General features: G+C 39.6%; 1 protein-coding gene and 1 non-coding gene across 5 annotated transcripts in view; both read left to right on the top strand.

Annotated features, from left to right (window-relative positions):
- Lyn (LYN proto-oncogene, Src family tyrosine kinase) overlaps positions 1–26,858 on the top strand; it is a 117,975-nt gene that overhangs the window by 12,883 nt on the left and 78,234 nt on the right. For 2 of the 4 annotated variants that reach the window (XM_078017162.1, XM_078017161.1), the window contains exon 1: positions 9,119–9,236. The exons of the other annotated variants lie outside the window; for them this stretch is intronic. The gene's annotated coding sequence lies outside the window, so the exon portion shown is untranslated. Of the gene's footprint in view, positions 1–9,118; positions 9,237–26,858 lie in introns of those variants that run through there. 4 annotated transcript variants of the gene reach the window in all.
- Positions 13,732–13,838, top strand: LOC120883768 (U6 spliceosomal RNA). The gene has a single exon (XR_005725965.1). It is a non-coding gene; the product is annotated as a U6 spliceosomal RNA (small nuclear RNA).

Here is a 26,858-nt window from a genome sequence, read left to right as displayed (position 1 = left end):
AACAGTATGGCAGTTTCTCAAAAAATTAAATATAGAATAGTCACTTGATACAGCAATTTCACTTCTGGGAATATACCCAAAGAAATGAAAGTGAAGTCTTGCTGAGATAGTTGTACTCACTTTCATTGAGCGTTATCTACACTAATCAAAGGATAGGAACAACCAAAACAAAAGGCAGTATATCCATAAAATAGAATATTATTCAGCCATAAAAAAGAAGGAAATTCCAACACTTGCTACGATGTAGGTAAACCTCGAGGACATTATGCTCCATTAAATGGGGGTAGTCACAAAGGACAAATATCACTCTTATATGAGGTCCCTAGACAGAAGTAGAGACAGAAAATAGAATGGTGGCTGCCAGAGGCTGTGCCAGGGGCTGTGACACAGATAATTATTGTTTAATGAGCCCAGAGTTTCTGTTTTGTAAAATGAAGAGAGTTCTGGAGATGGATGGTGGTGATGATTATACCACTGAATTATAGTCTTAAAAATAATTAGTATGTAAAATTTATCATGTGTGTGCGGGAGTGGGGGTTGTGGTTCAGCAGTAGAGCGCTTGCCTTCCATGTGTGAATCCCTGGATTTGATCCTCAGCAGCACATAAGAAAAAATAAGTAAAATAAAGGTATTGGGTCCAACTACAAATAAAAAATAAATATTAAAAAATTTATTATGTGTATATGTTAAAAAATGACTTTAGAAGAATGATGTTGATGAACTGAAATGTGTACAAAGAGACAGGAATGATCTTGAGCACATTTCATTAAGTTTGATAAAATGCCTTTTTCTGCCTGGGGATTCGCCTACCAAGCAGACTAGGGATCTGTTTTTAGCTGAGGGGTGGGGGGTAACAGAGTCTCTCACTAAGTCACTTAATACAAGGACTGTGGATTTCTAACTGACAAAGTGCCAAACTGGCGGTGATGTGAGGTAGAGTGAGATGATGGAGAGATTTACAAAGGCAGAGATATGGGGTCAGAAAGTAAGGAGGAGCTTTCTAACAGATCAGGCTGCCTGTGGGGAACTCAGTGTGGTACAGAGGGATGCTTGTGCATCCTTAGAGGTTTTTCAGCACAGGATAAGTGACTGTCCTACAGGGCTTCTTAGAGTAGGCAGGGTGAGTTGGCTTAAAAAGCACTCTCTGATTTGATAATACAATACTGCTATTTCTAGATGTGTAATCATGGATTCCATTTTTTAATTTAAAATTTAATTTTATTATTTTCTTATTAATTTACTTTCTTCTTATTATTTTTAGTTGTAGATGAACACAATACCTTTCTTTTATTTATTCATTTTTATGTGGTGTTGAGGATCCAACCCAGTGCCTCACACATGCTAGGCGAATGCTCTACCACGGAGCCACAACCACAGCAACTATTTATTTATTTTGCTGGGAATTGAATCCAGCGCCTCTTGCAAGTACTGTTGAACTACATTCCCAGTCCTGGAAAGAATATTTCTCATGGAATTGTTCCTCTTAGGCTTTGAGTTGTTGTTGTTGTTGTTGTTTTTTAAGTTTTCTCACTGTGGAGTGTTTTTTTGTTTTGTTTTGTTTTTTTGTTGTTGTTTTCTAAAACATACACACACATAGAAAAGTACAGAAAACACTGTAAATGTTAAATATATAAAAAAATATATAAATATATAAATAAAAACATATAAAATAAAAAACAAAAAACATTTATTTATATATGCTGCTGTCATATATACATGAAAAGTTAATTCAAAAAAAAAAAAAAGAAAGAAAGAAAAGTACAGAAAACAGAAAAGTCCAGGCCAAGCCAGACCTTCTCATAACCACTGGCAGATCCCCAAGCAGAATGAAGGGGGACCTCTTGGTGCCACCTGAGCCATGCTCTTCCCCAAAGGCATCTACCACCCTGCTTCTAGTTTTAGTTGAGTTTTCAATGTAGGCTTTTCAACACTACAGTGGAAGCAGTTGAAAAGCTCCACAAAGCCAGTTGGTTTGGCAAATGAACCCCTTTTCAAGCTGTGGGTTCGGCTGTGTCTGGCATCTCTGCGTTGGATTTCCTGATATTCCACTGTGGAGGGAGTCCTGGTCCTGCTGTAGACCCTGGCCGTTCGGTTGCTATTTCTCACACTTGAGTTTGACCTAAGCCTTATTTAAATACCTTTTTATTCATTCTTTAAGTAGTAAAATTATCTAGCAGGAGCCATTCTTAGCTTGTTTTTCTACCCAGGTCTGCATGACTAAATACATTTATAAATGCAAATGTGTGGGTGTGATGGGGTGTTTTCCACTGACCCACAGATAATCAAACATCCTGCTGAGTGACATCGAGCCAGTCTCTGCACAGGCATTTGAAAGCACTAACTGGCGCCATGCATTCAGAGATGCTGTATTCAGTAAAATAGGACTTCTTTTTTCAGATGTTAAAGACCAGCTCCTTTCTGATCGATGGATGGTTCAGCTTTGCTTCATGTAGTTTTGATATTTATTTTGGTTGGGGGAGAGAGAGAGGAAGAGAGACATAATGTGACCTGTGCAATTTGTTAATCCATGAAGTAATGCTTTATTTATTCATCATTCAGAAAACATTTCTTGGATACTCACTACTAATGAATATGCATGGGTATGGCTTACAGTTATATCCATTAGTTCTCAATAGCAGAATTGTTCCATATATATAGTTGGCCCTTCATATTCTTGGGTTTTGCATCCTCAGATTCCACCAAATTTGGGTCCAAAATATTTTTTAAAAAGTTACACATGTGCCAAATATGAACAGACTATTTTTTCTTTTTCAGTCTAAGCAATACAGCTATTTACATAGTGCTGACATAGTATTAGGTATCGTAAGTCATCCAGAGATGATTTAAAGTACATATGAGGGGCTGGTGCAGTATCTCACATCTATAATTTCAGGGAAATTAGAGCCTGAGGCAGGAGGATTGTAAGTTCAAGACCAGCTGGGGCAACTTAGTGAGACCCTGCCTCAAAACTAAAAGGCTGGGATGTGTATCAGTGTTTGAGCACCCCTGGGCTTCATCCCTAGTACTGCAAAAACAAACAAATAAACAGGTAAAATAAAAAACACATGAATAAAAATAAAGTCTATGGGAGGATATGTGTAGGTTATATGCAAATGCTATGCTACTTTATAAATGAACTTGAGCATCCATAGATGTTTGTATCCTCAGGGCACACTGGACCTACTCCCCCACTGATATTGAGGGACAACTATACTCAGAAAGTTAAAACATATTAAAAAGTAAAAACGAGGAATATAAATATTTGTTTCACACAAATTATGAAGAACATACCAGGCAGTGGAATGTCAAGGAACCCATCTTTTTGTGAAAAATTTCCAGGTGTGGTTTGGAATAATCATACCCCAGGAAGACAAGCTGAACCTGTGGTTTGACTGTCTGAGCCCCTCGATCCCCAGTTTAATACCCCCCCACCAACCACAGTTGTTGGTATTTGGCATCTCTGCGTTTTCATCGCTGTCTCTGTGGACAATCACGGATGCCACAGAGAATTTGAACAAGGAGTAAATCCTGAGAATGGAGGGAAATGTTGGACTCCAGAACCTCACCAGAGCAGAGTCATTTCCAAGTGAAGAAGTGAGTTCCCCAGTTGGAAATCAAAGAAGAAAAGATGGGAAAATGAGTAAGCCAAGTTGCTTACTCTTCTTGTTGAAGAATGTCGGACATGGGTTAGCATCAAGATAGTGCATTGGCGAGAAGTGCTACACTGTGAATTTGGGGATGTTCTAGGAAGTAAAGGAATGTCAAAGTTATGGGGCTAAAATTCAGGAATTGGGTTCTAGCCCACTCTGTTGAATACTAGTCTTGGGACATTAGATAATATTCCTTAAATCCTCCAAGCCTCATTTTCTTATTACACAAAATAGTAATCACAGCTATTACATTCATCGGCTTCGTATTACTATAACAAAATATCTGACGTAATTTATTTAAAAAGAGAGAAAACTATTTTGGCTTCTGGTTTTAGAAGTTCCTGTTCAGGAATGAGTGGCCTCATTGCTTTGGGCTTCTGACTGAGCAGCACATCATGGCAGGAGCACATGGTGGATCAAACTAACCACCTCGTGAGCCAGACACAGAGAAAGAGGAAAAGACCAGGTTCCACAGTTCCCTTCTTGAGCATGACCTAATGACCTGGGGTCTGTAACTCCCAACCTCCTGTTAAATGATCCTGTAGCTACATTTTTGCCCAACTTCCTGAAGGTCTATAGTGCATCCCAATATCACTACTCTGGGGACAAAACCCTTAACACATGGACCTTTAGAGATCACTTATACAAACTATAGCAATACCTCAGAGTTCTTTGAGGGATCTAGCTCATTATACAACATTGGCTATTTATTTATTCATTTATTTATCTTGTATGTTGCCTAGGCTGCCTCAAATTTGCAATCCTCTTGCCTCAGTCTCCCAATTTCTGGTATTAACGTAGTGCACCACTGCACGTGACCTGCAAATTCATTATTTTTTTAATAGTTCATAATATATTTTATTAAATCTGATAGATTCTATTTTTTTAAATTTGTCCTAATTAGTTATACATGATAGTAGAATCCACTTCGACACATCACACATAAATGGAGTGTAACTGCTCATTCTTCTGGTTGTACATGGTGTAGAATCACACTGGTCATGTAGTCATATGTAATACTGTCCAATTCATTCCACTGTCTTTCCTACTCTCATACCCTCTCCCCTCCCTTACAGTGTTATGGCAAAAGGCGAAGGGAAAACATTTTCTTTTACTATGAGATGGTCCTTAAACATCCTATGGACGATAAAGCAGTTTTTGGTTTTTTGAGGAGGATAAGTGACTGAATATCAGTGAAGTCGGTTTTTTTTTTGAGTCTGAAAGACTGGTTGCCCTGACATCATATAAAACAGTGTTTTTTGTTTGTTTGTTTTTTGTTTTTTGTTTTTAAAGCCAATTTTATAGATATAGAAACAAAGAACCACAATTTTTGCTTAATTTGGTAGAGGTGCTCCCCAGACTCCTTGCATCCATTTAAATGGTGAGGAAGTAATGCCACCTAGTTGGCTGGATGGAGAACCATGCTACTTGAGAAAACTGGCTTTGTACAGGTTCAAAGTCCACGTAGAATCCTACGACTAACCGCCCACCAATCTTGGCCCAATTTCTCTTGATACAGAGATGAGGAACAAGTATCAGTATGTTAGAACTTTGACTTATATGACTCTTATCATGCCATATAAAAGAAAAATCAGGTTTTAGATTAAGGAAAGTAAAGTTCTCTGCATTGTGTTTTAAAAGGTATGCTCCAACCCCACTGATAATAAATTACTGGCTAAGTTCCCCTATCTAAAATGCTTGGAACCAGAAGTGTTTGGATTTCGGATTTTTTTTCAGATTTTGAAATATTGGCATATGCAAAATGAGATCTCAAGAGGGGACCTTACTCGAAACACGAGATTCATTATGATTCACATATTCCTTATACACACAGCCAGAAGGTAATTTTGTACGGTATTTTTAGTGCACTTCTGTTTTGACTATAACCCATCCCATGAGGTCAGGGATAGGATTTTCCCACTTGTGGCATCATGTCAATGTTCAAAATGTCTTGGATATTGGTGCATTTCTAATTTTTGAATTACAAATGCTCTACCTGTCCATCCTTCTCTAAGTCTAGGTTAAAGAAGCCTTGAGAGCAGGAGTCAGTATTTCAATGCTGAATAACCTCTGTCTTCCTACAAGATGATTCTGGGGGCTCCACTGCAAAGACCCCAGAGACACCAGTTTGGCTTGGAACTCTCTTCTGTCTCACACTTCAAAATTTGCTTTTCCTTCCTTGTTTTTCCTCTTAGTTGAACCTACTACTTCATGCATATACCAAAATATTTCAGCAATTAAGTAAAGGAATCTAGTACACTAAGCCTTCAGATTCATCAGTTTATTAAGGTTAGTAAACAATTTTTTTAATAGAGCTTTATAGTTATCCATAATAGTTAGGCTCATCCTGACAAACTCATACCTGCATGGAACCATTTTTTCTTTTGAAAAGAATAGCAAAATGAAAATGAAAATATCTTTAATTTTAAGAAAAAACTTTTTTTTTTTTTTTGGTCTGATTCTGTTTTGTCAATAGACTTTAATTTTTGCTGTACCAGCCAGGCACGGTGGTATTTACCTGTAGTTCCAGCTGCTTGGAAAGCTGAGGAGGCAGGATCGGCTTGAACCCAGAGTTCCAGATCAACCTGGGCAACATAGCAAGACAGTTTAAAAAATTTTAAAGTATATAAACATTCATGTGACCACCATTGTAATAGGGATCCAGAACAGTTCTGTTACCCACCAAAAAACTCCCTCGTGCTCCCCGCATCCCCATCCCTGGCAACCTCTGATCTGTTCTGTGAGTATTGCTTTGCTTCTTCCAGAATGTCATGTAAATAGAATCATGCTGTTTGGGACCTTTTGTTGTTGTTGTTGTGTTTTCTTCAATAATGGCTTTATTGAGATCTATGTCACACATCGTAAAATTCACCCATTTAGAGTACACAATTCAGTGTTTTTTTAGCTTATTCACAGAGCTGTGCAACCATCACCACAATTTTAGAACATTTTCATTACACCAAAAAGAAATCCTGCAGTCACTCCTTGTTTTCCCCAACCCTTGCTTTCTCCTTGCCCTAGCCAACCACTCATCTGCTTTCTGCCTGGACAATATGTTCTAGGCAACTGTTTTTATATATTTTTTTCTTTTGCACTGCTGGGAATTGTACCCAGGACCTTGCACATGCTAGGCAGGTGCTCTACCACTAAGCTACCTCTCAGTCCTTTTTAATAACATTTTGTACATGGCTTTTGATGTTTCCCAGACTGAGCTGTTTCCAATTTTACTAATTTAATTTTGCAGAATTTCAAGGTGTTAGAGATAATGTGATTTTTTCTGAAGTTTAATATTGTTGGATAGGAACCATTATTATGTCTTTTATCAGGAACAGTATTGCAATAAAACACTTTTTTTCTTTTTTGATCTTCTACTGGAAAAAATAAAATAAAATAAAGACCTTCTTCATTGGATTCCTCCAGGATGTAAAGGCCAGCATTGTTTATTCCTGGAATGAACATTCATTGGAAGAGAGTCTCTGAAAGCTGAGTCTCACACTTTCACACTTTTTTTTTTTAATAGTGTTGGGGATCAAACCCAACATCTTGGGCCTATGAGGCAAATGTTCGATCACTGAACTATACCTCTAGCCCTAAAAGGTAAGTTCTAAACCTGAGGGTCACACTGTGGACATTTTCAATTGCCACCCATCCTTGCTACCTGAGATGATGGCAGTGCCCTACCTCCCAGGTTTACTTTGGGGGAGTCATTTCAGTGACCTCCAGCTCCCTAACTTAGAAAATAGACAAAATTACAGCTTCTCAGGGTTCTCCCAAGGTTTGATGCATGCATGCTTCTTAGCCATTCCCTCTTGATGAAAGGCAGTGTCACGTAGGACCAAGCGGAGGGTCCAGGCACAGGACCTGGCTCCATATTTGAAGATAGATTCCCATTGCTGGAAGTATATAATCTTCAGCAAGTCACTTAGCTTCTCATTGTCTCCCTGTGGCCGTCTGTTACTTGGTGAATAATAATAGGAGGTCATTTTGAAATTTCACTCTGTTCATTTGTGTGGATGTACAAACACAACAGAGACTTGATAAAAATATAAACTTTTTTTTTTTTTTTTTGTAGTGGGAAACTCAGTGGTGCTCTACCACTGAACTAAATCCCCAGCCCTTTTTATTTTGAAACAGAGCCTCATTGAGTTGCCCATCCTGGCCTTGAATTTATAATCCTTCTTCCTGAGCCTCCTGAGTCTCTGGGATTACAAGCATGTGCCATCATACCTGGTGAGGCTTAATAAATATTTAATATTTGCTTTTATTTTTCTTAAAAGTCGTACAATGTTTAGGCCCTAGGAATTGTTAAGGAGCTTTTCCTGTGCAACTTTGTAGAAATTAGTGGGAAGTGATTCCCATACTTTTGTGGGGATTTTTGTTGGTTTGTTTTAGATCTTGCTGTTACCTAAGCTGGTCCCGAACTCCTGTGCTCAAGTTATCCTCCTGCGTCAGCTGCCTGAGGAGCTGAACCCAGCTCCCATACTTTTAAAATTTGCAATAAGTAAAGCTTTTGACAAGATCGTGGTCTTCTGAACGCACATGCATGCTTGGGCTTGAGCCAGCACTGCATTTTGTGATGTTTGCAAAAGCATAAAAGCAAAGTGTGTTGCTAAAAGGGAAAGAATGTTTGGATGGACGAAGATAGACAGTGGAGAAACCCACAACAGGATGATTTGTTTTCCACACATTGTTTGGTCTCCATAGAAAGCAAAAAGAACTTTCTGGCTCATAAGCCCTAATGTCCTTCTAAGGAGGAACCTAAGCCTTCTGAGAGTGCATGATGACTTGTGCCTCCTAACTGAACATGAGCTGATGGTGAGCCACATGACCCGATCTGAAGTTCTTTTCTTTAGAAGAAAGATTAATCTGTGGGGACCAAGGAGAAAAAGAAGCCTGGGAAATGATTCTTTTGGGCACAGAAGGGAAAATAAGTTTCTTTCTTAGTGGAAATTATTTTTATAATGGTGCCATCATGGTTATTATTTGTTTTACTTTTATATCCAGTAATAATTAACTTTCACATAAAATATGATACAATTGCAATTGTGTATTGAATGCATGTCCTCTGTAGAAGATCAATTCCTCAGAAGGTGTGTTATTGACAGTCTTGTTACCGATAAGGAATCTGAGGCACAGAGATAATAATTTGCTTATTTAATGACTAAGTAAATGGAATGTGAGTCAGCCTGCTTCCCGAACTGATTTGCTTTTTTTTTTTAACTTTGAAAGGTTATTTTTTTTAAAAAATCATAATTATATGTGGATGATAATGTCCCTGACTTTAGTTTTAATCAAGTTGACTTCTGAGAGATTAATAATGAATATGATACTGCAAATATTTATTGAGCACACACCTCATTCCTACATTATTCTAAATTCTTGCCAAGTTTGGATTCATTTAATCCTCCCAATGACCTTGTAAGTACAATTATAATCCCTTTTTATGCAAATAATGTTGGTCAATGAGGTAGAGGTGGAACTTGAACCCAGGGAAGCCTTGCTTTGTTCAACTTAGCTCTACATCTACATGAATCCAAGGTGCAGCCCCTCTGATGTGAGAAGACAAATCCAGACACTGCAAACCAGGTAGGATAGCCTCAGCAAGAGAGCCTCCAGTTCTGCCAATTGGGTGCACGTTTTACTGTGACCACAGCTGACAAAAAGAAATGAATTCATTGCCATTGCATGGAGGATTTAAGCATTAAATCAGGAGTTTAAATCATGATCTGGTGGAGCCGTCGTCTGCATTAACTTCAGCTGACAACTCAGTTCACCTCTATTACAACGGTCATTATTTGTTGGTAACAGTTTTCCTCTTCTGGCAAAACAAAGTAAAGCAACTGATTTGTTGTTATATTAATCCCGATTGAATTGAGCCTTCTCTTCATTCTTTCTCTCTTTCTCTCTTTGCTAAATATTTATCTAGCTTGTGTTTTTTTCTCCCCACTAGATAGCAGTTCTTTGCTATTTTACATTTTTATAACTCTTTCCCTTAAAATGCTGCTACCTTGGACTTTGAAAAGCTGTTAAGGTTTTAGTTAATAGATTACTAACAGCAAATGGAGGAGTATGTGATTGAGTGAGTCACTTGGTCATTCCCTTTTAGTTTCTTCCTGGCATTTGAAGCAACCTGTCTCTGCCTACGCAAACCCTGTTTATTACTTGGGAATTGATGGAATCTCTCTGGCCACTGCTTTCTCTCAACACTCAGCACTCTGTGGCTGAATGTCTCTTGTGTGGTATTCATAATATTCTATATGCGAATATTTCCATTTTTCGATGATAGCTATTTTAATAGAATAACAGTTTTTAAAAAATGGGTAAGAGTTCAACTTTTCCTCTACAGAGGAGGATGTCTGCAGATTCCTGACTTCCTTTCCTTATTCAGAGTGTCAAGGTGATTATTCAAGTAAAACCCCTATTCTCTCTTGTTGTCTTATCCTGATGAAGTCAGTGGAAGTGGAAGTGTTTTGACATTGACTTGAACTTAGAAGAAATGGTTTAATTGCACCATTTAATCTCAACACCAAGGCTTGTAGCCTTGTATTTATTCTTGGGCTCATGTGCAAGATTTTTTTTTTTGTATAACCCATAGTCTAACTGGAACTACTTCTGGTAGTTTTCTTGGATTTAATAACTCCCAAACATAGTCATTTAAGACTTGGCATTGGGTAGAGGTGGTGTGTTGTTCTTGCTATCTGTGTGGCTGGGAGAAGAGCTGGGGGTACAGGCTTCTTTCTTTCTATCTATCTATCTATACATTTTTGTACCTATGATTGAACCCAGAGTCACTTAATCATTGAGCCCCCCCTTTTTAATGTTTTGAGACAGGGTCTTATTAAGTCCTTAGGACCTCCCTAATTTGCTGAGGCTGGCCTCAAACTTGCAATCCTCCTGTCTCAGCCACCAGAGTTGCTGAGATTACAGGTGTATGTCACCATTCCCAGCTGTACCAATATTTTTTAATGCTAATTCAGAAGGATTATGGGGCAATTACCCACCAGGGTACCTGAAGTTAAACCATCCCTGCTTTCCGTTGCTATGATTTGCAATTTTGAGGTGCAGATCAGGGGTTGGGTAAGGTTCCTTACACTATTGGACTATGCATTTCATTCTTTTGCAAAAGCAGGGAAGGCTGGAGCCTGGTGGGTTTCACTCAACTCTGAATGCTCATTCGAATCAACAGGGAGCAAGCTGGCTGCAGTGGTGCATGCCCATAATCCAAACAACTCAGAAGGCTGAGGCAGGAAGTTTGCAAGTTCAAGGCAGCCTCAGAAGCTTAGTCAGAACCTCAGCAACTTTTCGAGACCCTATCACAAAATAAAAAAGGATTGGAAATGTAGCTCAGTGTTACAGCACATATGGGTTCAATCCCCAGTGCCACAAAGAAAGAGAGAATCTCAATGGGAAGCATGGCTGTTCTCTCACAGGTCCTAACACCCCGGCCAAGGCAGTGCTGTGTCGGGAGTGAGGCTGTACTGGCATAGTTCCATCATAACTACATCACTCAGTAGGTTCTTTTTTTTTTCTTTGTTTGTTTATTTCTTTTTTCTTTTTTACATATAAGAAGTAATTTGATGTGTTCAAAAATGGGGTACCTGTTTAGTCAGGGGCTGGGATGGTGCATTCACCCTGTGAACTCTGCTAAGGTACCTCTTCTGAGTTGCTCTTTGTCCATCTATTAGAATGCCTTTCCAGGATTTAATCAGGATTAGTTGTGAAAGACTGGAAAAGCACTTTGTTAAAAAAAGAAGAAGGAGAAGGAGAAAAGAAAGAAAAAAGAGAAAGAGAAGGAAGAAGAGAGAAAGAGAAAGAGAAAGAGAAAGAAAGAAAAGAAAAAAAGAAAAGAAAGGAAAGAAAGAAAGAAAGAAAGAAAGAAAGAAAGAAAGAAAGAAAGAAAGAAAGAAAGAAAGGAACTTCATGTAAAATTCCAGTTTTGGAAGGAGCATAATCCAGCCAGCCTGAAAGAGAAGGAGTAGTCCTCGAAAAAGCCAATAATCTGCCCCGGAGAATTTTTTTTCCCTCTTTCTATCACAAATACTTGCTCAGTGAGACATTGCTATTTCTCAACAAAAAATGCCCAATGCTGGTGAGGACGTGGGAAGACCAACATGCAAATAGGTACAGCTACTGCAGGAAGCCTTTGGATAGTTTCCTGTAAAACTCAACAGATGTCTCTGTCACAATCAAGGAATTTGAAGGTGCTTATGCAAGAGAAGTGAAAATGGATGTCCACAAAAGAACATGTACAATTCTGTATATAGCAGCCTTAGTCATACTATTAAAAAAAAAAAAAAAGAAAAGAAAAAGCAAGAAAGAAAAGAAAAAAGAACTGTGGAACTATCCAAAATTTTCTTGGTCAGAAAATTGCTTAATTAAAAAAAAACCCTGCTCAATGAATTTTGATATTCTAATAAAATGAAATACTACGACTCAGCTAAGAAAGAGCTGCTGCTCTATGCAACAACTGGTTTCCTCTCAAAAACATTACATTCAGCAAAAATAATCCAGACAGCAAAGGCTATAGCTTGGGTGAAGTTCAAGGATAGGGGCCTGTAGGGGAGGTGACTTAGAAGCGGGTGCAGTGAGAACATGAGGAGATAGGAACGAGGGTCTTATTTTGGAAGATGGGTATATGTGGGGGTACATCTATCAAAACTAATTTCAGGGAGAGTTAAGTTCTGTGCCTTTCACTGTATATACATTTTGGAGGGTAAAAAAAAAGTCAATTTTTAGAATTTTTTTTTCATTGTGACAAACATAGAATTTACCATTTTAACCATTTTTAAGTGTGTGGTTCTGTAGCATTACGTGCAGCTACACTGTTCTGCAAATATTACCACTATCTGTGTCCAGAACAGCCTATCAATATTGCCTCAGTGGGGGGGGGGGGAAACCGACTGAGAATAATGTCAGCTGAGGAGATCCAGTTAGCCTGGAACTGAGATGCTAATCTTCTGCTTCCATCAGGCTGATTCTGACATTTGGCTGTCGGCTTTGATCTGTGGCCCAGAGTGTGTTGATGTACCTCTGTGGTTGCACATGCTATGTCTCATTAGTGTTCCCTTCAATTTACCTGTTTCTCTTGCTGTTACCTGAGCTCTTGAGGGAGGAAGGTGGACACTGTCTTGCGCATCCTCCTGTCCCTGGTTCTCGGTGTGAGGAAGGGGTTCTGAGAAGCATGCTGAATGTCAGATGATCCCAACAGCAAGTTGACTTGCTGTATTTCCAAGGTTTCCCTAGAGGAGGTTGTGTGTCCGTGTTTTGCACAATTACCTGTGTGAAATGGCTTGACACACTCTGAAATTTGGAGTCCTGAAATCAGAGTATTTAGTATAACATTTCTGGAATTGTTGGCTTCTGTATATCATACTGGTTTTGTCTCCCTACCCCTGACTCCATACTTCTTGCAAGACTCAGCTTATAAGATCCAACACACAAAATCACAACTTATAATCTTCCCTTCCTCCTGTGCCTGATGGCTTCCTGCCCTGTCTGAAAATCGTCCATCTAAACAACATCAAGGGCTGGATGACCATTGCAAAGTTTTTATTCTCTTAGCTCATAAGAGTTGAAACTAAAACTTCAATTTTTACTTCTTTAGAGGTTCCAACATTTCCCACAAAAATAGGAGGATTATAAATTCTGGATTATTGCATGCTGCTTAAGGACCCGGTCACACGGGTTTTTAGCTGTGCAGTGGTGATTCACAGGCAACTCCTTACCTCTTAAGCCTGAAAGCCAAAAATAGTGTTACACATGATAAGGGCTATCATTCCCTGTCAGCTAAGCTGTTTATACCTTATAATTGTAGATTCTAAGTCAGACATAATTTTCAATATATGTTCAGCATTTTATCCTTGGTCTTTATTTTTACTTCTTTTCTTCACAATAAAACTATCAGTTTAAGTTAAAAAAGTGTTTTGCTTAAGACAAACGGGCCCTTTCTTTCAGCTCACTTGTGATTTTTAGCTTGTTGCAGTTGAATTAGGTTTATGGCACCTCTGCATTCATACCAACACCTTGGTTTTTGGCTTTCTACAAGGTTTTTCAAATTGCAAGGTTAAAATACAATGAAGCAGTACTCGCTTTGGCAGCACATTTACTAAAATTGAAATGATACAGAGTAGGTTAGCATGGCCCCCGTGCAAGGATGACACCCAAATTCATGAAGCGTTCCATATTTAGAAAAAAAATACAATGAAGTAGGGGTGGGGTTGTGGCTCAGTAGTAGAGTGCTCATTTTGCATGTGTGAGGCCCTGGGTTCCATCCTCCCCACCACATAAAAATAAATAAAATAAAGGTTTTGTGTGCATCTACAACTAAAAACATATTTTTAAAAAATGCAATGAAACACTCAAGTAATGAATTGCATCATCTATCACTTCTGTGCAGACTTGAGATGAGGCTTCTGATGATTTGGAACTCTTAGGAATGGCAGCACCACCAGGCAACGGGAGGAATTTGCATTCACTACTTGGTGGAACTAAGTCTGAATTTGGTGCAGGAAAGATTCTTTAGGGATGTCGGCAGATTATTTTAAAAATTGGGCATGCAAAGGGAAAGAATGTTGAGAATTTCAAGAAATCTGACTTTACAGATGGGAAACTTAGTTAATAATTTATCAGCCAATAGATATTGAGAAGTTCTGAGTTCTCTGGAACAAGAGTCACTACTCTGCTATGATGTGCATCCATCCCCTCTCACCCTCTTCATCCAAAGACCCTGATGGCTTTGATAAAGAACTTGAATCTTATTCCAAATTCTGAAGAAAACCATGAGGGGTTTTATTTAATTAATTTACTTATTTTTGCAATACTGGGAATTGAACCCAGAGCCTCAGGCAGGCTAGGCAAGTAAGTGCTCTACCACTAAGCTACATCTTCAACCCTTGGGAGAGAGTTTTCATTAGTAGAGGTTCAGACATGCAGGGAATGCGGGAGCATCTGTCAGATTTAGCAAATAAAAATACAGGCAGCCAGGTTAAACTTAAGTTGTAAGCAACAGATTCCTTTTAGTATAATTAACTAAGTCTCATGAAATTTTGGGGATGTATATACTGCAAAATGATTTGCTGTTTATGTGAAATTCCAGCATATCTTAGTGTCCTGTATTTATCTAACAGTTCTCGGTGCATGAACAGCTAGCTGGGCAGCAGAGCTGAGGAGGTGTCAGACTGGGATTTAGTTTTGTATGTGCATTGAATGACTTTGCTGATAAGTTGGTTTTGGGGAGAAGAGAAATCAAGGAAGATTCCTGGATTTTGAACCTCAGCAGTTAGTGGTGCCTTCCATTGAGATGGAGGAAATGGGAGGGAGTGGATGTGAGTGCCTTGTGATGTGGACAGGTCTGATGTCAGAGGTGTAGTTGTCCAAGTGGAGATTTGGAAGTTTGATTCTTCATAGTCTGATCCATTTCTATCAACCTCTTCTAGTAGTCTCCTCTCTTTTTCCACTAGTGTTTTCCTGGAAGGAGAGGTGGAATTCAGAGCACAGGGTGTCGGGGCAAGTAACCTTCTAAACAGACATTCAAACCCCAGCAAAGCTGCTATTTAGGAGAGGAAATGGTGGTTAAAATAAATATACTTCAAAGAAGTTGGACTAAAAAGTATTTTGGTGTATCACAGATTTCTCTGTGTGTTGCCTTTTTTTGCAATATATCTTTAAGAATAAATTGCTGAACATAGGGTACAAAATTTTTGCAATGAAGTGATTATGCAGGCAGTCAAAGAAAGAAAAGAAATTAGTCTCAAAATTAGTGACAACATTTACAAAATCTAGCGCAAGTAGACCGTACCAGGCCTGCACTTAAGTATTTTTTGAAATTTTAACCCAAATAAAAAATTCTTTCATTTGAGGGGAAAAAACCCAGGTGCACATACGCACAGTTGAAATATTGCATCCCCTGATTAAAAGAGAGATCTTTTTAAAAAGTGGACTACAGATATTATAATTTCTCTTTAAACAACCTGTGTAAAATATCTATTCACCTTGACTTTGTTCTTATACAGTAATAAAATTCCATATTTAGATCTATACCTTGTATTACAGTATTTAACCACCAGAAGGACAGACGATGCTACTTCTTAGACATTGCAGAGCATGTGATAGAGTTAGTGGAAGATCTGCCTGTGGGAGCCACTTCATTAGATAAAGATAAATATTTTGATTACAGAGGTTTTATGGATGTAAAATTGACCCAAATCCAGATAATGTTTTATAAAAATCAAACTAGACACGTTCCATGGTGTTTTTCTTTTTCTGTACCCACTTCATTAACTTTTTAGCAAGGGGTTTTGGTGCACAGTTCACATTAAGCTATAAGTGGTTAATAAAATTTGTCATGTTGCTGCTTTTCCTTAGGGGACAAAGTGTCCTCTAAGTCAAGTCCATATAAGAATTACCTGTAGATGGTGGGGGTGTAGTGTAGCTCAGTGGTAGAACACTTGTCTAGCATGTGTGGAGCCTTGGATTTGATCCCCAGCACTCCCAAAACAAGCAAGCAAAACAAAACCAAAAATACACTACAGGGCTGGAGTTGTAGCTTAGTGGTAGAGCACTTGCCTCGCAAGTGAAGGGTACTGGGTTTGATCCTAGCACCATATTAAAAAAACAAAACAAATAAAGGCATTGAGTTCATATATAACTAATATATATATATATATATATATATATATATATATATATATATATTTAAATTACACATACAAATGAACTATCTGCAATCCTTGCTATAAACAAATGCAAAGGGCTGGGGTTGTGGCTTAGTGATAGAGCTCTCACCTAGCGTGTTCGAGGCCCTGGGTTCGATCCTCAGCACCACATAAAAATAAAAATAAATAAAATAAAAGTACTCTGTCTAACTACAACTAAAAAATAAATATTAAAAAAATTGCAAATACCGACAACTCCCATATAGGGTCCAATTCAGGATACTGCCTTGTGTAGGGCCCAAGAATCTTTATTTGTGATATACTCCCTGGTCATTCTTGCAAAGTGACAAAAATGGATAACCCTGGCTTGAGCAAAAAGGATTCAAGTTGTTAATTATTAGATCTCATCTCTATTAAAGATATGAGTGAAGACGACTTTAGAGGGGCTAGAGGAGAAATAATTGCACAAAAATCATTTTAGTCATGAAATAATACATCAAGATGTATGGAGGGGTTGGGGTGTGTCTTGGGCAGCAAGACACTAAGTGAATACAGACTAGTGACCCATCCTAAATAAGCAGGAATGCGGGAGAAGGGATCTGTGATGTCGCCTGGGGACTCAGGACAGTTTTCAGAGAGGATGTGGCTTGTGACATGGGTCATTTGAAGGAAAAAGGAGGCTGTTTATATGGGGTGGGTGGGTATTCCAGGAAGTGAGCAGGTACCACAGCACAGTCTATGAAAGACCGTAGAGTCCTAGGTTTCTTTTTTTATTTATTGATTTTTTTTTTAAAAAAATAAATGGCAGCGAAATGCATTACAACTCTTATTACATGTATACAGTACAATTTTTCATATCTCTGTATATAAAGTGTGTTGACACCAATTCATGTCTTCATACATGTACTTTGGATAGAGTCCTGGGTTTCCATGTGGCCTCTTTCTAGCATGGGGTGGAAGGACATGAGTAGCTTATAAATGAGCAGGAAAACAGGCTGCTATGGAGGAGCTACATGCTAGGCTCTTTTGATGGAGCAGCAGGCAGTAAGAGCGACAAGTCCGTAGTTGTTTGGGGAAGATAACTGCAATAGCAGTGAGAGTGCGGAGAATGGGGTTGTGGGTGGAGAAAGAGAAGGATAATGGGAAAACAAGAGAAAGGAACACCAGGTCAGAGAGTTTGGGGTACAGGTCTGCTGAGGTGTCAGGTATGGTAGGGCCCTCAGGTAAGCCTCTGGAAGGAGAATTGACAACCAGGAATGGATCCAGAGAGGAACCAGGGTATAAGAGGAGGCCAGTTCTGCTGCTGGGGAGCAGCATTTTATGATTTGATATGACATATGCAGAGATGAGATGTTTGTTTCTGGGCCTTGATTAGATAGATAGATAGATAGATAGATAGAGAAAATTATTCACTGTATATTTCAAAACCTAGAAGAAAGGATTCTGATGTTTTCATCATAAAGAATAAACAAATGTTGGAGGAGATAGGTGTGTTGAACCTGATTTAAGCATTATACAATGTTTTGAAACATAACGTGGTTTCCCCAGGAGTATGTACAATTTTTATGTGTTTGACACATCAGCTAAATAAAGAAAAAGAAAATATACTAAGACAACCTTCATACTTTAGAGTGTAAATGTGTGGTGAAGGTGCCAGTGGAAGAAGAAAATAAGAGAATGTTCTAATTGGCTAATGTTGAGAAGTGTTGGTTCCTCGGGTTCTCAGGCCCCAGGCAGGGGATCAGGCCTGGTTAAATCACAAGCCCTTCCACCATCTGCATGCGCTCCATGACTTGTTCAGTGGAAATCAGAGGGGGATCTTAGGTGGGAATCCAGGCTGCAGGATTGCTTTGTTGTTTGAGTTCCTTCCACCTCGTTGTCCACCAGCCTCACTCTTTCCTTCCTCTTATGAGAAAACACTATTTTAGAATCAAATCCTCTAGATTTACCTACTTCGTAAAAGAAGGCAGGCCAAACGAGTTACTATCCTTTTAACTCCTTGCTTCCCCTGTTCATTTTATTTATAACAGTGGAGCCAAGCTCCACACAGATGTTAGAAAAGGTGTACGGTGCTAGTGGGTTTGTTTCAAATGGGAGTCAGGGTTGGCTAACCTTGAAATTGGCTCTCAGCCATCTGTTGGTGTGCCTGGGTTTCACCTGCTTTGAATCAGGATGATATCATCATATCCAATTAGACTGGGGGAGTACAAATGGTTTTGTTAATTAGATGAAAAAGTGACCTTTTATAATACTTATCAGATTAGCCATGGGTTCAAGGCTGCACTCTGTAAAAGCCTTATTGCTCCCTATCCTTCCTTTTGGAAACCTGTCTTCCTGCTTCATCTCCATCGTGCTGTGTACAGCTGCCCGGTCTTTCTGGCATTTTAGAACTGGGAGCTACTTGCGTTTCCTACTGCTGTTCTTCTGTGTTTCTTTGCCTGATGTGTTGTGAATATTCACACTGCATTTACAGCTATCATGTCTCTGCTCCCTGGGTTTAATTATATTAACTATGGATTGTTTAAATCTATGAAGTTTGAGGGTTTTTTGCAAGTAGATACTACTGTGAAATTAGAAGCAAAGAAGAAGATGTCTTTGAGATCCTGGACTAAGATCTTAAGGGCTGGAATTCTTTTTTTTCCACTTTGCTATGTCTGAGTCGCAGTACCTCGAGCATTACTCTCTTGTCTGTAAACTGAGGAGGCTAGAACTTGAACTTTAGCAGTCTCAGAATCCCCTGGAGGGTTTGCTCAAGCACAGATTGCTGGCTCCATCCCCAGGGAGCCTGATTGTGAGGGGCAGCCTGAGAATCTGCATTTCTAACATGTTCCCAAGAGATGCCGATTTGCTAGTCAAAAATGACTCGTTGAAGTCTTTACTTGCTCCTAAATATTGATTTTTACCTTCTTCCGTTAGGCATCAAGGGAGGACTTACTGAAACATTTCTATCATGGTGTTGGTCTTTCCATTTCTTCCCTCATCAGGTATATCTATCTGTAATATTTCTCTTGCTTCCTCAATCTTTTTGCAGTCTCACTATCATAATTCTGTTTTTCTGCTCCGACAGCCCATCCTACCCACTCAGAAGTCCTCTACCTGTTAGCACACAAAGGCAGTATCTTGGGCTATTCACAGGGTGGAGCCATTCTGGGATGAACAGCAATGGACGTGGGTCCTCCTTTCAATTGTGCGGCCTGAAGTGTTGTCTCTTATTTTAATTTTTGCAACACTCTCTGAAGAACAGATGGTGCTTACCCAAGAATGTGCATCTAACTCTGGCTCATTCTTTCACCCTCAGTCTTGTTGGGAAAGTAGTTTTATCTTCTTAAGCCTCAATTGTCTCATATGTTCATTGGGTGTAAAAATAGCTTCTGAACAGTTGTTTCAAGGATTGAATGAAGCAGTCATATAAAGTGCTTAACATAACATCAGATACACAGTAAGTGTTAAAATAATATTATCAACTACTCTCACTGGCAGTGTTTGAATTGCGAAACAAGGTCAGAGATGTTGATAACAATTTACCCTAATAAACTGTGTGCCAGGATTTTCAAATACTGTTCATTTCACTGTTAAATGGGAAAAGAACATATGCCTGCTTCTTACTCAAGTCCAGTAAAACTTATTTTAATATTAACTAAATTTTCTCCGCTTAAAAAGAATGAGAAAGGTTGGACATGTAGCTCAGTGGCAGAGTACTTGCCTAGCATGTACAAAGCCCTGGGTTCCATTTTTAGTACTGGGGGCAAAAAGGCATTTATGGATAAAAAAAGAACAGAGATTATGATCTCTAAAGAAATGAATATTGAGTTAACACATTCTTACTCTATATCATGAACTCTAAGACATGAGTATTTTTACATTTTAATACCTCTAAACTCACAGTTAATGATACCTTAATATTTTAAAAGGTAGTCATACTTTTTCTTTTTAAAAAGTGGTATATAAAATAATAGCATAAAAAACAGTGGTTCAAAGCCAGGTGCAGTGGCACATGCCTGTAATCCCAGCAGCTCTGGAGGCTGAGGCAGGAGGATCACCAGTTCAAAGCCAGCCTCAGCAAAAGTGAGACCCTAAGCAACTCAGTGAGACCCTGTCAATAAATAAAATACAAAATAGGGCTCGGGATGTGGCTCAGTGATTGAATTTCCCTGACTTCATTCCTTGGTACTGCCCCCACCCTGGAAAAAAAAAAAAACAGTTGTTCAGTAAAATATAGAACTTTGAATCAATCAGTTTGGTAATGCTACTTTAAAGTAAATTATCTTTTGTGATAGTCTCATTTGTTAACTAAGTCTTCAGAAAAAAATTTTACTGAGTTGATCACTGGTGAAAAAAAGTAATATTTTATTGGTTTTGAAGAAACTCATTTTATATTTTTTTTGAAGAGAAAGAATATTGAATGTGTTCAGTGTTAACATTTCTAATGTCAGTCAGTTGGAACTGGTGAGGTGTGTTTTCCATTGCAAACTATTAAATAGCTCTATTTCCTAACTTAGAAGTAGTATTTCTGAGTCGAAACCTTCTACTTCTGGACTTTGTCAGATTATGGACTTTGGGTAATTCTAAAAGATCACCCCTGATCTGTGAACATGATCATGCTCCAGAGGGGCGTATGCGGATGTAGATCACCAACACCTACCATGAGGACAGTTATTTGCATCTGAGAGCAGCTCTGTGGTCTGGGATTTTGGGAGGGCTGTTCTGGGTGGGTATCCTGTCTTTGACAATGATTCCTGAGTGCCAGATGTGAAGGAAGATATAAATCGCTCGTCATGTGCTGAATTTCACAATGGCTCTCCCACCCCCTCCACTGGGCCACCAGTACAGTCTGACCTCTGTCTGGCTCCCATCCTAGAGGGGTGTGTGGGAATGGTGACATGGCTTTTTATTGCTATGCACCGTACTGAAATGTCACCTTAGGTTGAGTGTATGTGCTGTGGTTTGGGTATGGTTTGAGAGTATCCACCAAAGCTTCCCATGTTGCAATTTAATCCCTACTGTGAGATATGGAGAAGGTTGAGGTTTAACCCCACTGTGGGGTCATGAGGTGGGGCCTTTAGGAAGTGATTAGAATTAGAGAAGGTCCTCAGGTTGAAGTTTTCATGACTGAATCCTAGTGGCTTTATAAGAAGGGGAGGTGAGACCAGAGGATAGTCACACACACACATGTGCGCTGTGTCTCCTGCCATGTGATGCCCCAAGCCATATGAAATACCTTCACTCTGAAAGCAAGAAGGCCACCAGCCAATGTGGTCCATTGACCTTGGGACTCCCAGACCATGAGCCAAAATAAACCTCTTTATAAAGTAACCCAGACTCAGGTAATTCCTTATAATGATGGAAATGGACTAATATTTTGTGTGTACGTCTGTGATATCAGACAGAAAAATAAAACATCAGATTTCTGTTAATTTGGGGGTGATGATTGAAGTCAGAGAATTCTTTCACAACTTGTTTTTCAAGGATTTTTATATCCTGTGTACATACCAACAATATGTTGTTCAAATTCATGGAGTGGAGAGAGGGCGAGAAGAGAAAACAGTGCAAATGAGCTGCTTACAGAGATTGAAAAGAAAGAAGAATAAAGTTCTCTAAGTACCTGCATACAGGAGTCCTCCATGAGCACGGAGTTTTGAACAGACTCAGCACCTGTCTTGTAGGTATTTCCTCCTCTGGCTGTTAATCTTGTGATATGTCCAAGAAGTGAAAATGATCGCAGATGCAGAGATACATAGAATTTGAACTGGAAGAAATGGAAATTTTGCTTGACCCATTTGTTTTACAAGGGAGGAGGAGATAATAGGCCCTGAGAAAGCGAAAGGATGTGTTTAAGGTGCTTCCTGGTAGATGGTGTGACAGATTTCTCCCGACTTCCCAATCTGTTTGCAGATTGCATATCTGTTTGCCAAATATGATTACATAAATGAAAACTAAGTGACGTGCTGTACCAGTAGACATTCTTTGGGTTTCTACGGAAACCTCCTCTTACTGGTGTCAGCAAAAAATGAGGAATTTATTGGAAGGAAGCTGAGGTATTGCACACAATTGCACAAAACTGAAGGAAGAGCTGACCAGGCAAGACTGCAATGGGAAGGAACCCGGGGTGGGGGTGGGAGGTCCTGGCAGCAGTAGCTCATGAATCTGAACTCGGACTATTCATCACTCCCTATTTCTCTGATCCAAGTAGGAGACTCTGCTCTTTCCTCCCACAGAGGCTTCAGCGGAAGCAAGATGTGCTTATACTGGCCTCCTGGACCCACCACCTCACCTCACTCTCTCTTGTTACTCTGCTTCTATTTCTTTATTGCCCTCCTTACCATGGAAAAGTCACACTTGCATCTCCGTGAATATCTAAAAACACAAAGGCTAAGACCTAACCCCCAGAGATTCTGATTACACGGGTCTGAGGTGGGACAGGGGTGTGTGCGTTTATCTCAAAAGTCCCTGTGTTGTTCAATTGTGTAGCCAATGGTAAGAATTCTGGCCTTCTGCATTGATGGAAAAATTACAGAATGTGTCCCGATACCCACTGCAGCTGAAAATGTGTTTAAATGAATTGAGAATGACAGATCTAAAAAGGGTTGTTCAGGAACAATAAGGCATTTGTGGGTCACCACACATCGGTGACATTGACCAGAGTACTCCCAGGCTGAGAGTTTGGTAGGTGCTCTGAATATATTATCTCAGTTTTTCCTAACTATGGCCTTGTGGGTTAGGTAAGCAGTATCTTCATTTTCCAAATGTGTCAACTGAGCCTGGAGGAGAAAGTGATTTCCTAAAGTGGACCAGTAGCTTCAGATTCAAACTCAGCCCGTGCCCACATTTCTTCAACAAAGACAACCATGGGGCCAGCTGACTGTGGAGGGATTCTGACCACTCCTTCTGGGCGATGCCCACGAAGGGTTATGCCAGGGCTCTGGTGAAGACTGCCCAGCTGTATTGAGGTCAAAATTGGGGTAGGTGGACCTCCACAGCACAAATGATGTCAGTCAGACATTCCTGACTGCAAAGACTGCTATGTGTCGGGATGTAGTGCTAAGGGAGTAAGAATATTTAGCAGAAGTGATAGGAGAGAAAGAGGATCTCTGCTATTGCAAGAAAAGCAGAACTTACTTCCCCACAGGGAAAATTAGGGGAAATATGAAGAATGTAAGTATGCAAGAGTCTGACCCCATATTTTAAAAAAAGAAAGAAAGGAGAAGGGAATGAAGTTTTTTGATTTTTGACTTTTTAGGAAATTGAGATATGACTAGTGTTTGTTCTGGAGTTTAGGCGAGAAGAATAGAAAACATATAAGTACAATTGAACTGGTAAGAGAGTGCTTTTCATAAAAGTAATGGAATAGATTTGGGGTGGTGTAGCTTAGTGGTAAAGTGCATGCTTAGTGTGCACAAAGTCCTGGGTTTCACCCCCAGCAAACCCTTCTGGGGAAGAAAATATCAGTGGACTAGAATAGGCTTCACTGAGAAGTCTGAAAATTCTCTCTTCTGTTAGGGCAACTTGGAAATGCACTGATTTTAACCTGAAGGGGTAGGATGGACCACAGCTGTGAGTTTCTGGAAGAAAGAATCTCTAATCCTTTTGGGCTTAACCATTAGGCAAATTTAGCTTCTTGGTTTCAAAAAAGAGAAAACACACCCACAAAAAGAAAAACTCAGGCCCCGTGGGAACGAGAAACTTCCTCCTCTGAAGGCTGCTGAGAGGCCAAGTCCCCTTCCTGCTCAGCGTGAGGCAAGCTGGGGAGGCATCCAAGAGGCAACGGGGTGCTAGGGAGAGAGGATGTGCCAACCAGGTCGAGTCACTGAGGTGAGAGGCTTGGAAAATGGTTGTGTGGGTGAAAGAGGCTGCTTGGTAATTCTCCATCCACCTGGGAAAACCAAGGGATTGTGTGGCTTTGCCCCATCTCCCCCATTCTTTCCTTCTTTGTCCCTTCTGTTTCCATGAAACATGACTCGAGGTGGAAAGAGAGAGAGAGAAAAAAAAAGTGAAAGCTAATTGAAAAAGAAATATCTGCAGTGAAGAACTCATTTTCCTGCCAAATGTGGTGTGGGCCGGACATTTAGCTAAAACTGTGGGGCCAAATAATCATAAGGAGGGCCAAAGTTTGAGAAGATCTGAAATCTGAACTTCTTCGGTTTCAGTTAAGTGAATAGAGAGCTGGAGATGAGGAGGGGTGCATTAGAAATTTTCTGGAGTGCTGCAGTTGTTAGCGGAATCCACACTCAACAAAGGTTCTGTGGCAATTTTTATTTTAGTAATTTTGTTTGTACCAGAGGTCACGGGAGGGAGCCTTTCTTCACTTAAGCATGGCCATGTCACTCTAATCTGGCTTCCTTGTCTTATGGGAGAGGGAAAGGAAATTGGTAAGTAACACATTGTTTACTTGCTTTGAGAAAAAGCATTTAACATCTGCTATTTCATTTAATTCTCACAGCAGCCCTTGAAAGAGGAGCATTATCTGCATTCTACAGAGGAGGAAAATGAAGTCTAATTAAATAACATGCTTGATGTTTATATGGCTATTAATAAATACAAGAACCAGGTTGGGTCCAGTTTTCCTCCTGTCCCAAAGTCCTTTGAGACTCGACTTTAAGAAAAGAAAAAAAGTTAATTGATAGATTTTCAGCACCAAATTTTTGAAAGCTCATAGATTCTCAGTGAATATGGGGTGATGGTATAGATATGTCTGAAAACAAAATAGTTTTGGGAACTGATGTTTATTAATCATTTGTTATAAACCTAGGAGATGTGGCCAATACATCTACTTACAGAATTGCTGCTGACCCCAAAATATAGTCCATAGAATTTCTAACTCGCTTTCTTTCAGCAAATGGTGTTTGTTGCTGATTTGGTACTGTTTTAGTCAGCTTTGCATTGCTGTGACCAATATACCCAACAAGAACAAGTTAGAGGAAGAAAAGTTTATTTTGGTTTCAGAGGTTCAGTCCATGGTTAGTCAACTCCATAGCTCTGGGCCTGAAGTGGAGCTGAGAATTATAGCAGAAGGGTGTGGGAGAAGGAAGCTACTCAGTTCATGAAACACAAGCAGAGAGAGAGGTGAGGGAAGGAGGGGGGAAAGAGCCAGGGACAAGGTATAGTTCTTCAAGGGCACACTCCCAACCATTCATCCAAATTATTAATCCATCAAATGAATTAATCCACTGATTTGATGACGGCTCTCATAATCTAAGTATCTTATTCTGAACATTCCTGCATTGTCCAACACATGAGCTTTTGGGCTTACCTCCTATCCAAACCACATTAGGTACATGTATGTTTTGGTGGTGGAAGTGGGGTGATCTATAAAGAGGGAAAATAGATGGTATCTGTCCTCCAGGAGTTTATATCTAGTTGAGAAGAGAGAATTGTACACATGTTCACAGATAAGAGCTCGGCTTTAGTATGTATAAGTGTCCCTCAAAGGCCCATTTGTTAAAGGCTTGGTCAACAGCTTATAGTGCTATTGGGAGGTGGTGCCCAGCACACTTAGGAACATTAGGGACATGTCCTTGAAGGAGATATTAGAACTTTTAGGCACACACACCCTTCTGTCTCTCTCTCATATTCTCTCTCTCTCTCTCTCTCTCTCTCTCTCTCTCTTCCTAGCTACTTTGAGTGAATATCTTACTTTGCCACATGCTCCTAGCCATGATATACTTGCCTTGCCACAGGCCCTAAGGGGACTGAGCCAGGAGACCACGTACTGGATGCTCTGAAACCATGAGCCCCAATATAACTGTCTTCCTCATAAGTTGACTGTCTCAGGTATTTTAATAGAAAGTAGACTAACAAAGCTCCATAGCAGACATAAAATCATACCATAAGATCTGTCTTGGGATTTGTGACTCAAGTCCCAGGTGGACCGTAGAGAGAAGAAATCCGAGGGGGAGAAAGAGTGAACTGTGGGGGACCAGGCAGGGCCGGGTTTGGGTTACAGTTGGGGCACTGGTAGGACTTGCCTAAATGGGAAGAGCCTACATGACTAGACATGAAGGCTACTGTGTTAATTAATAGAAGTGTCTGTCTGTGACAGAAGTCTTAAGGACAAAGCCACATAGGTGATGGCACGGAGGGTTGGTTGGTAAGAGGCTGGAGTAGCAGGTTGATTGTTTGAGATATTCTTCTATTAGCAATGGCAGTGGTGTTTACTGCAGTATTAAAGGTGATAGTAAAATAATAATAATAATAATAATAATAATAATAATATCATCTAGTGATTATTGAGCATTTATCCCACTTTATTTAACAAATGTTTGTAAAAGTTTCTGAGTGTGAGCACTGTACCTTGCACTAGCAATACAGGGTGTTCAAACTTGGCAAAAATCCCTGATCTCAGGGGCAGATGATAAAATAGATTATTCTTCTACTACTAAGAGGGTAGTGGGTGGGAAGGGTATAGGGTAAGAAACATCATAGTCTCAAAGCCTGGATCTGTGTGTCATCGTATTAACTCATCAGCTGAAAGACAAAAGGCAGCCTTTGAAGAATTTTGAATAGAAAGTAACCTGATGACAATATAATCTTAATGATAGCGTAGCAAAGAGTAGGGAAA

The sequence above is a fragment of the Ictidomys tridecemlineatus genome, chromosome 7 (assembly GCF_052094955.1).
Source record: "Ictidomys tridecemlineatus isolate mIctTri1 chromosome 7, mIctTri1.hap1, whole genome shotgun sequence".
Classification (NCBI taxonomy): Eukaryota; Metazoa; Chordata; class Mammalia; order Rodentia; family Sciuridae; genus Ictidomys; species Ictidomys tridecemlineatus.
The sequence above is the reverse complement of the archived record's forward strand: the minus strand, read 5'-3'. Positions and strand labels throughout refer to the sequence as shown.